The sequence below is a fragment of the Arachis ipaensis genome, chromosome B06, assembly GCF_000816755.2.
Source record: "Arachis ipaensis cultivar K30076 chromosome B06, Araip1.1, whole genome shotgun sequence".
NCBI classification, from domain to species: domain Eukaryota; kingdom Viridiplantae; phylum Streptophyta; class Magnoliopsida; order Fabales; family Fabaceae; genus Arachis; species Arachis ipaensis.
Genome location: NC_029790.2, coordinates 98,038,723 through 98,050,990, shown reverse-complemented (window position 1 = coordinate 98,050,990; position 12,268 = coordinate 98,038,723).

The following is a 12,268-nucleotide window of genomic DNA, read 5'->3' as shown; positions in this document are numbered from 1 at the left end:
CTGGGATTTCCATCTTCTTCGTGGTGGTGGTCATTATTATTATTATTATTATTTCCCCCAGCATTGCTACCACCATCAAGACGAAGGCGGCTGCTGCCACCTTGGCTGTCACCAAACTCCACATGAGGTTGATGACGGCCGATCCGGGTGGCAGCCTCAGGAACTGAAGGAATGCGGCTGAGTTCATTGAGAAGTCCGACGTGCTTGTTGTGGTTGAGTCTCTCCAGAATACCCGTATGTTCCTCTCTCCAAGAGTTATTCGTCCCAAACCGATGTTGCGGCGACAATAGGGACGATGCTTTGGGGAAAGGTTGCGTCCCATACGAAGGGCCATAGCCTCCAAAAGCCCGACTACCTATTGAACCAGGGCGCGGCCAAGATGGTAAGGATGACACGTGACTAGTCATGTGACTCCTGGTCATCGTGCTGCCACCATGATGGTATGGGTGGGGAGATAGGGTTGATGAGGGTGGTGATAAGCCTTGGAATCGAAGGCTTGGTACGGTGGTGGAGAATGAAGAATAGTTTGAACTAAGAAAACTACCAAGAGCACGGTTGGCAAATAGATCTGCTTCATCCATCTCTTCTGGTTCGTTTGTTTTCTTTCTTTTATTTAAGGGAGAACGCTCTCTCCTGTGTGCGTTTTGGTGTCCCCCTAGGGCTTGGGAACTACTGAACCTTCTATTGCAAAATCCACAAGGGAAAGGTGAATCTTCCTTGTCATCAGAGGTATCTATATGATTTTGGAGAGTATTTGATCCTGAACCCTCTGGATCTTTCGAGGGTTTATTAGAAGTTGACGTGGCTTTAGAATGAGATTCATCTACCATGGTTCTGGTAGCTAGAGTCAAAGACAACATTAGATTGTCTGACCCTACACCCTCCATGGTGGGTGAATCTTCCATCTTAGTCGCCAAAGACAGTGTTAGATTCTCTGGCTGTAAACTGTCCATGATGGGTGAATCCTCCATCTTAGTCGTCAAAGACAATGTTAGATTCTCTGGATCTAGACCGTTCATGGTAGGTGACTCCTCCATCATCATCAAAGACAATGTTGGATTCTCTGACTCTGGACGGTCTTGGGTGGGAGAATCCTCCATCTTGCTTTTGAGCTTTCTGTCCTCAACATTGCCAAGAGATAATCTTTCTGCCATTGTTGAAGGACACAGTAAAGGAAAGCAAGAAAGACAAGAGAAGAGATGGGAATTTGCAAAGCAGGTTATTTGCGATTGTTGTGGGAGTGGAGTGAAAGGTATTTATAGAGAGAAATGGAAGTGTAACATCTTCCTCAAAAGGGAAGACATGTCAGGTTTTATTAGAGGAGCATTTTGGACTTTTTCATGGTAACTACAAAACAACAAAAAGTTATTTGATTAGAGTTTCATGACGTCATCCTTTTACTATATGACCCTAGTTTAGTCTTCATATTATTACAAGTAATAATGTTATGACCTTAGTAAAAAGGAAGCGCCTGTTATTATAAACCCCAGAATTTTGTGTAAAATCAGATTTTTTCATTCTTACTATATATTCGAAACGATGTGTTGTGGATATATATGGCAAATGATGTATTCAAACCCAAATTAATCGAATTTGGTTCGAGAAAGCAAACGGTCGAATTTATTAGAGCCTTTTGATTCATATTGTTTTAGATCTCATGACTAAATAAATTAAAGAAAGGAAAACATTAATTGGAGAATGAAAGATAGGATCAACGCTATTAATTAGGATATAAACTAGTATATATGGTAACTTTGCAAGGATATTTCAGTGCCCAAATTTGCAAAAATGCTGGATTTTTTTTTTAATCAGTGGCTTATATTTGTTTAATTAAATAATCACTTTTGTGAATAGTATAAACAATAGACTCTAAAATTGGTCCAATAAAGTTAAAATATATTACACTCCAAATTACCCATTTAAATCTTAATATTAGGATAACTATCCGCACACCTAGTGAATTGAACATATGATATATCTATTATTTAGTATTTTTATTGTCTATCTGTACTTTTTCATGTCGTAACAGCTGTCGTACATACATCCATAGGAATATATACTAGAAGGAATGAATTTATAGTTTACCTTCTGAATCAAAGAGCATTTTCTTCAAAGGTACATATATTCCATTTTAAGAAAGTCTGAATATAATTAATTATATTACAAAAGTTTTTGCAAAATACAGAGCAATTATATCTTTTATTCTTCAACCCAATGTGAATAGTTCGGTATGAGATATATAAAATAGTGGGAAAGAAAATGGAAAAAATGAATTTTATATAGATAAGAAACGAATTGAAATGAAATACCTACCCAAAAAGCTGAATAAAAGCTTCTAATAAATTTATAGCTTCACAAACTCACTTTTTTTGGTGTCTAATCTCAATCTTTAAAATCTTGCCTGGAAATCTAGTTTATGGACTTTAGATTACATTATTTATAGTTGAAATTTGGCTTCTAAATTTTGACAAGAAACATAAAATAATAAGTTTCTGTATCATGCATAATTGGTCTGGTTAACTACATTATTTTAAAGTAGCGTGATTATAGATAAGTTATGATCACATTAAAATTGTGACCATAAATTAAATTATGGTCACTGACGGAGGAAAAATGGGTAAAGATTTTCACAAAAATAATCACGTTGCAAGTATAGTTTTAAACCGACAATTAGACCTCAATCAATATTTAAATTATTTGTCACTTAAGCAAACCCAATAAAATTAACCGAAGTATTCAAATCACGAGTCGTCTCTCAAGGAATTGCATGGAAGTGTACTTATAATTGGTTATGGAAAAGTATTTTTGGGATTTTTGTGATAAGAGACAAGTAATGTAAATAACAAGGAAATAAAATAACAACTAAGAAAAGTCCTAACAAGGATTGAGAAGTAGAATTCCTATCCTCATTATCATCATCAATTGTGATGGTAATTGCCTTTTCCTTTCACTTAGTTAACCTCTACAATGAAAGAAAGTTAAGTGAGCAAAATCAACTTAAGTTCACAAGTCCTAATCAAAGACTAGATTTAGTGAAGTTTAAACCAACTAGCAATTTCTAATTACCATTCAACAAAGACTTTTGATAACTCAAGAGTCTCTAAATACTCAATCCAAGCTAAGAATACAAAAATCTAATGTAAAATCCAACCAAACATTTCATCAAACACTTGGTAGGCACAAAATAAAAGTATAGAAAAGTAATAAAGGAATGTAAATTCTAAGACCAATAATTGCAAAGAATCAATAATAACAAATGAAGAGAGAAACAATAAACATGAAATGCCTCAAATTGCATTAAAAAGGAAATTGAATCTAATATGAAGAGTTCATAAACTAAAGTGAAAAAAAATAGAGAAATCAACAAGAGAAGATAAACTAAGACGCTAGAATAATAGAATGTAGAATAGAAACTAAATTAAAGCAAGATAAAATTCTGAGTTGGAAAAGAAATAAAACTAAAGCCCTAAAACCTAGAGAAAGGAGAGAGCCTCTCTCTCTAGAAAACTACATTTAAATCTCAAGTGTGAATGAATGAAAAGTGAATGATTCACTTTTCAGCTCCACTCTACAACCTCTAATCAGTAATTTCGGGCCTGAAACTGGGTCAAAAGTAGCCCAGAAATCGCCCCCAACGAGTTGTGTTAAGTGCAGCACATGACGCTCTGTCACGCGTACGCGTCGCTGAACAATTCCTGGTTACGCGTACGCGTCATCTACGCGTACGCGTCGCCTAACTGCAAGGCAACTATAGCAAATTGCATATCATTTTGAAGTCCGGATGTTAGCTTTTCAACGCAACTGGAACCGCCTCATTCGGACCTCTGTAGCGCAAGTTATGATCAATTTAGTACGAAGAGGTCAGGATTGATAGCTTAGCAATTCCTTCAATTTCTTGTGTTCCTTCCACTTTTGCATGCTTCCTTTCCATCCTCTAAGTCATTCCTGCCCTATAAACCCTGAAAACACTTAACAAACATATCACGGCATCGAATGGTAATAAGAGATGATTAAAATTAGCAAATTTAAGGACAAAGAAGCATATTTTCAATCATAGCACAAAATTAGGAAGGAAAATATAAAACATGCGAATTCTATAAATAAGTGAAAGAATAATGGATAAAATCCACTCAATTCAGTACAAAATAAATCGTAAAATAATGGTTTATCAGTCACAATTTTAAAAAAGAATAACCGTAAAGTAAGCTATGGTCACAATTTTTATACGTAATCATAGAGTAACCTATGATTATAGTAAAAAGATATGACTTAAAGTGTTAGATAGAAACAATACAACATTAACAAAAAATTATGACTACAGACAAAAAAATTGTAATTATAAATCTATGGTCACACCAAAACCTAAAATAAAAAAGAGTAATTATAGATCTATGATTACTCTTTTGACCAATTATAATTATTTTTTACCGTAATTATAGATATTTTTTTAGTGTTTCTTTTATATTATCTATCTAAATAAATAAAAACTACTCATGCGATAATTAATTTTATGTAAAATTAATAATTAAAAATTATTAAATAATAATTTAATCAAATCTATTAAATTATTAAACAATTCTTAATTATTAAGTGCACGTAAATTTAATTACACCTAAAATTCTATCATCCAAATATATACATGGTTTGCTATATATTATTAGCATTCAGTAGTCAATATGATTTACTCTCGATCCGACTCTAAATGATGGTCATGCAAGTAACACGATGCCATTTGATTTTCTCTTTAGATATTTTAATTAACAAAAAATTTTTTATTTTTGAATTAAAAAAATTAAAATTTATTTATTATTTTTTTATCTCTTTTTTTTGTGTAGTTGCTACACTTGCGCACATAAAGATGTCAATGGAACAGAATGGAAGTGGAGATACCTCGCTTCCTATCTTCGCCCCTAAATTTACTCTCTGTCTTTGTTCTCCTTTTTCGTCGCTAGAAAATATTGTTCTCAATCCCCATTTTTTATAGGGTCCCATTTTTTGCAGAGATCTCATTCTCCATTTTTCTGATAGTTCTAACTAATTATTAATTTTTATAGGAATAGAGTCGAAAGTATCCATTCTATACAAAAACAGCAAGATTTTATACAAAAACTCTAAACGATAAAATGGTGACTTCTTTCAAAATGACGCAGTGGAAAACGTCATGGAAGCCAGAACACAGAGCAGTGGATGAGGTGGGGGACGTGGAAACAGAGAGGAGAATGGACACAACGACAGAATTGTGGAAAGGAACTCCACGAATATAGAGAACGACGCAGTAAGAGTAATGGAATAGTGAGGGGTAACAATGCGGTGAGACACTGATGAGGGGGTGGCTACAGAGAAGTTGGATGAAGTATGGATGATGTTAGGGATCTATAAATTAAAGAAGGGTTATGCAAATGAGGATTAGAAAATTTGGCTCTCTCTCTCTCTCTCTCTCTCTCTCATATATAACATGTGAAATGACTAAAAAACATATATGAGAAATAAAGTAATAAACTACTAAGGACAATTAAGTAAATTTATAAATTTTGAGAGATTAGCAAGGACGGAGGGGGGATTCCCACTCGAATCTCCGTACCTGCTTCAGAAGAATTTTGTCCTCCATTTTCGTTCTTACAAAAAAAATTTTCCACAATCAAATTTCTATTTGAAGCAATTTTCGCAAAAATTGTCACGTCTTAAAGAATTTTACCATCCCAATACACGCATCACAAATTTACAATTATACCCTGACAATTTGTCATACGTACTTAGTTTCGCTTTCAAATAAAAAACTTTTTACTCGGCAGATTTTAATTAATATTCTAACAAATGAAACTATGACCATTAATTTTCATTCTGATATATAATTGACTTCCATTAAATTTATCTTCAATAGTCTCTCGTAACCAATTTATCTTCAATTTTTTAAACTATATTTTTTTTAAATTTGTTTTTCTTTTAATTTTTTCTTTCCATTCTTAAAATACTTTTCATAGAAAATCTAAATCATATTTTTAAATTTATATATATGATCATATGGTAATTTAACCGAAATATTGTTCCCTCATTCAAATTAAATGTGATGGATTTAATAAGTTTTCTATATCAGTTAATTTTTATAAAATATGGATACTTTGTTAAATTATCATATTTATAAATCAAATATATTTTATATTTAATGATATTTATTAATATTCGTCTAACACGCTTGTCTTTTAAGTAAAACACTGTATGTTAATAAAAACAAAAGAGTGAAGTATATTTTGTTTTTCTTAAATTCTTGCTGAGCATAAAAATGTTCTATTTGATTATTCTCTTATCTCTCACACATACTCTCATCTTGATCACTACCTCTTGATTTTAATGTTTGCTCAAGTAATAATTTAATAATTTTAATAATTGTTTTTTAATGATTTTATTAATTTGATAATTTCATTAAAAATAATGTTAGGTAATTAATTTTTAGTCAATATTATTTAATTTTTAAATTATTTAATTTATTTTAATTTATATCTAAATCATAAACTCTTAATTTTAAATTCTAAATTATAAATTTAAATCCTAAAATTGACTAATATTGACTAACTAAAAGTTGATTCTTTTTACTTTTTCTTTCATTAATTGATATTTAATGTTTGCTCAAATGTTTAATGTACTAAGAAATTTTTTTTAAGTAATATAAGCAAACTAAGTAAAACCTAAACTTAAAAAAGTGCTCACATAAAAAATGCATCGGTTTGCCATAGATTTCTTACTCCATATTTCATGTAGGAGTATTATTAACTCACCTAAAAATAATTAGAAATTGATCTCTATATTTATTCTTTTTATTCTTTTTTCCTTTTTATTTTGATCCCAGATTCAAAGCAGTGAGCCATTTGTTCTGTTAGGATTTTGCCCTTATTTCAATCACTATTGCCATTGTCTCTTCCTCTTCCTCTGCCATCTCTCTCGTCTGCTCATCTTCGCCGCGCAACCCGCTTCTGCTGCCGCCACTTCCTTCACTTCCGCTGCTGCCGCGCAACCCGCTTCTCCCGCCGTCATGCAACCTACTTTTCTATTAGATGTCGTTTTCATCCAATCTCTTGTATATGATATATTTTATTGCTTCTTTCCAAACTCAGATTCTATTTACTTTATTTCGTTTTATTATTTTTTCTATGGCAATTTTTTTTGTGAATTTGAATGAAGTTTAATTTCAATTTGTCCTTGATATATGTTAGAGCAAACTTTGTTTCAATTGTTTATCAGTGATTCCATTTTTCTTTTATTTTTCTGGTTCATAAGTGTTGTTTCTTATAATGGAACTATAGTTATATAATAAAATAATTCTGAGTTATCACTCCAGGTGTATTGGTGTTATGAAAATGTGATACACTAAAATGAATATAGGAAAATATAGGAACCAAAGACCTTATTAAGCTATAATTGTAGAATTGTGATGAATGTTAGTTCAAAGAAAGAAAAGACTGGAAATGAATGCATTAGAGAAAAAGTTGGAGTTTCATTTATTTCAGAAAGATGGTAGAATAAAATGATTAGATTATATGATAAGATTTGTAGAATTGTTAAGAAGAACAGTAGATCAGATGAAGGGCATCCAGACAGGTAATCGTAGAAAAATAAAAATTATAGATAATTAAATGGTTGTCTTTAGACATTGTTCATTCGTAGCTGACTCAATTTTTAGCAAAAGGTTTTGTTCTTGCTATTGTACATGTTGGGTTTGGGCGGTGTGAATGTTAGTTACCAAAATGAAGAAATTAGAAACAAAAATGATGGAGCTTAAAGTTTTTCATTATCTAATAAATGAGTGATCTTAAAGTTTAGCTGCATTTATTTAATATTGTGTCACATGGTATGAAAATATGACTACAATGTAGCTGAATATTTATTTACTTTGTATGATTTTGATAATAAACAACCTAAACTTGAGCTATATGTATAGATTGTATTGCTTGTAAGGGACGACCTTCCACAACACATTTAATATCACACATAAGATAATTTGTAAATAAAATTAATCTTTTGGGTGAATTAAAATTAATGTTGATATAGTGGTATGTGAAAAGAAAATGTGTAGCCTGTATACATAGCTTTTGGGTAGTTGAATTTTTCTTGTGTTTGAGTGCCATTGAGCTGGATTTTTAGGCAGATATTTTTATCAGATGTGCAAAGCAATAAAGAAAATTGATCAGTAATGTTGATCAAGTCTCTCCTGGAGTTGATGGTGTAAAGCTATCTTCTCGAGATAAGAAAAGTTAGTTCACTCCATTTTAGTGAGTATTTTATGACCTTCATAGTTTAATGAGTGTGGCAAAATAGCATCAGTATTTTTGCTTGAGGTTTCTATGATAGCGTTTGATTTTATTCTAGTTCAACTAGTTGTGTTAAGTTGCTTGAATTTCCTCTCCCTCTCCTCTCCAACCATTTTCTCTCATTTTCCTTAAATCTGGCCACCTATGATTCAAGAGGCACCCACCTTGCCTTACTGTTTCGAGGTGAAGTGTTTTTCATTTTTTTTAAGAAAATTTTAAGGGAGTTTTAGAACAACGGTTGAATTGTTTTCACGTGAAATCAAGCTTTAGAATCAGCCAACCACTGATGCTTGTATCAGATTAGGCTGCCTACATTACACTTTTTAGGGTGCAGTCCTTTCCCAGACCTTTTTTATGGGAGAAGGGGGGTATCATTCTCAATGTGACCTTTGCCTATACTTCATTAATGCATTTCTGACCCTATCTATTTACTTTATCCAATGGCAGGAAAATCTCAAGGTAGTGATGCTGAATATATAAGGAAACAATAGAGGTGCTTAATACTTCTACTAAAGCCGGAGATAGCAAAGCTTTGTGAACTTCTTTTACCAGTATGCAGCTCATTTTCTATCTGTTATGTAAGACCCAGAACTTTGAAAAGTCTTATTATGATCAAGTCTCAAATCATATAGTTATTTACAGTCTTAATTTAAGAAATTATTTTATTAAAGATAATTAAGGCAAGTTTTGATTTATTGGATTTGAGATAAATTATTATTATTATCCAATTTCACAACTATTGGATTATTTTCTATATTCAAAGTATAAAGTTGGTAGTTGTGAGATAATAAGAATTTCTATATGATTTGGATTAAATAATTAATATTTTAAATATTAATACTGCTATTTTGGAAAATTGAAGAAACTAAGTATATTATTTCTAATTTTTAGATTTGGGCATTTTATTGAAAATAATTTGTTAAATTGGTGAGCAAATAGTATTTTCTATACATAATTAGTGTTGGATTTAAATTGGGTTTCAATTACTATATTTTCCCCAATTTCATTTGAAATTACTAAAATGCCCCTAACCCTAACTTTTGGAAATGAAACCTTAATCTCCCTAGCCCTTAGCAGCCACACCCCAACCCTCCTTCCTTGCCTTAGCAGCAACGCACTTCTTTCCCTTTCTCCATTCACGCACAGCAGCAGTAGGAAAAAAGGAACCAAGTAGCAGCCTCCATTCCTCCTCTTCAACGCTACGCAGCCCCAACCCCCCTTCACTGACTTACTGCGCAGCCATCACACACATACGGTTTCCCCTCCTCCCATGAAAGAAACCGAAACAGAAGTAGAGAAGGGAGAGGGAGTCTGTGTCGCGCCAGGAGAAGAAGACAAGGGGGGAGGAGAACCGCGGCGACGCGTCAGGCTTCACCCCCGCCGTCGCGTCACTGTCATCTCTGCAAGCTGCCATCGCATTGCATCACCGGATCACCGCGCGTGAGGAGCCGTGTCATCGTGCCACCCAGTCGCCGGTCTGCTGCCTCCATTTCTGCCGCTGTACCACGGAAAAGAGAGAGACGCGCCGCACCTCAGTCACTGCTAACCCACCAAAGCTGGCGCGTGAGAAGGGAAGGGACGCTGCCTTGCGTTGTCACCGGCGCGCCTGGGCGCTGTTGCTACGAACGCGCCGTAGCTGGAGCTGGGTGGTTGCTGTCATGGGAACCGTGAAAGAAGGAGGGAGAAGCCGTGTCGTTGTTCTGGCCGTCGGAGCTTCTATGGCCATTGAAAGATGCCGCTGCCCAACCAGCTGCAACAGGGGTTGTCTCCTATCGTGTATGGCTGCCGGAAAAGCTGTTGTGGCCGCCGGGACCATCACCGGAACTTCTACAGTTTGATTCAGTCTTTAATCCTTTCTCACGGTAAGCATCTTCATTCCGGAGCTCTTTAAAATCAATATGCCGCTATATTTAGCCACAGATTCTGAGGTTTTGTAACATAGGATCAAGCTCCGGTTACTGCGGGTCACGATTAAAGCTGCCGCTGAACCGGTTCAGAGACCGCCGTTGTTCGGTTCATCTGTTTTGTCGTTTCGGTAAGTATGTTTCGGAAAGCCTCGTGTTAGTATTTCGTTGTGTTGGTTAATGAATATGAATTTTGGTAACGTGGGGGTAAAGTCCTGATTGCTGTATGTTGCGATTAGAGTCGTTGAGATTGTTGGGAAAAACAAGTGGAGCCGGGATTTTAGTTGTTGATTTCGGATTGAGGCAGAAAGGACTCTGTGAGATGTTTGGGTTATGGAATTTGCATTTTGAGGTAGGGGCGCTTTCCAAAAACTATACTTTATATATCGGAATTATTACATATGGATACTGATGTGAGAAAATGTGTATTTGGTGATTGTATCGGCCTTATGTATGGCTTGAATTGTCTCGATTGATTATGAACGTTTGTTGGTTGGATTTGTTGTGTGGCTTTGTGAAACGTAGTGTTTTGAAGTTGATTCTTCTAAAGCCTTGAAATCGAGTTTAATCCGTTGAGGATTGATTTGAGTTAATTTTCCTGGGAATGTGAAAGATAGAATAAACTCTTGGATTCGGCCTGGTTTGCTTTAAATGACCTGGTTTTTGATACATGGTTGTTACTGAACCGTTTTCTTGAAACTTTAGAAATGAGTTTATTCGGCTGATAATGATTTGATTTTGAAACGGTTTTCTTGAAATATGGTATTGAGATTGACTGTTAGATTTTGGCTTGCCTTTGAATTGATTTTGGATTTTGGGCTGTTGGAAAAGGATTGTAGAATGGTTTTGTTGGGACCCGAACCGGGTGGCAAAGTCCAAGTTTTAGGGGAGATGCTGTCGGAATTTCTATAAAATCCGAGTCTTTATTGACATTGATGGTTTCAGTGGCTAAGAGAAGGGGGGGTTGAATCTTAGCCCCCTTTTTTTGTTGCTAATGCTTGCTGAACTCAGAGGAGACTTTTCTGTTTTGGCTCGTCTCTGGACACGAGACTTTTTGTTTTGTCTCGTCACTTGGCACCAGACTTTTTGTTTTGTCTTGTCACTTGGCACGAGACATTTTAGTTTTTGCTCCTGTGCAGTAGAAAACAGAAATGTAGTAGGAGGGAAGAAAGATTACACCCATATATATCCTGGTTCAGCTGCTAAGTGCAGTGCAGCCTACATCCAATCTCTGCCTTCAACCATCACTTCGCCACTCTAGCTACTCCCTGTGGTGGTTGAGCAGAATCAAAGACAAGCCATGCTTCAAGAATCTCCTCCATGCTGGCCGAATCTTCAACGTCCATGTTTTAGAATGAAAGGCTCAAGATACCTCACCAAATCTAACCAAATATGGTGAATATCTCAGCCACAGCTCATTTTTATTTTAGTATGTTTTCTTGCCATCATTAGCTTGATGGTCTTTATGCATGCAACTTCTTCCTTTTCTTGGTTGATGAGCATTGCGTCCATAGCTTCCTGGACAAGGACCGAAGGAAGAAGAAGAAAGAGATGAGAGAGAATGTGAAGTTAAAGTAAAAGCAATTAAATAAAAATGAAACAAGTTGATAGATTGCTTTTTACTTTCCTTGCTTTGAGTAGCGTATAGCATTAATCATAATGATTCCCATCAAATCAAAGTCAAGTTCTCTCTCATGTTTCCAATGCTAACATATTAAATTTGAAATCCATTCTTAACAAAGAGATGGAATCCGTTGGAAAGCATGAAGTCATTTAGCTTTCATTTAGCCTTGGTTTCGGACCAAGCTTGGAAACTTTCATCAAAATAATGTTGGGCTTGGTAGCATTAAGATTTAATCTAGCCCAAATGATAACATTTGCTTTCCTGATGAAATTGGGATCAAGCAATGAACACATAGGAAGGCTTTCTTTGGGCTTATAGAAATAAAATATTATGGCCCAACTAATAAAACCATTTCAGCCAAAAATCACACAACAAGAATTACATGGGGCTGAAATTTAATTTATTGGGCTTGGGATCTTTCTTTTTATTTCGGCCCA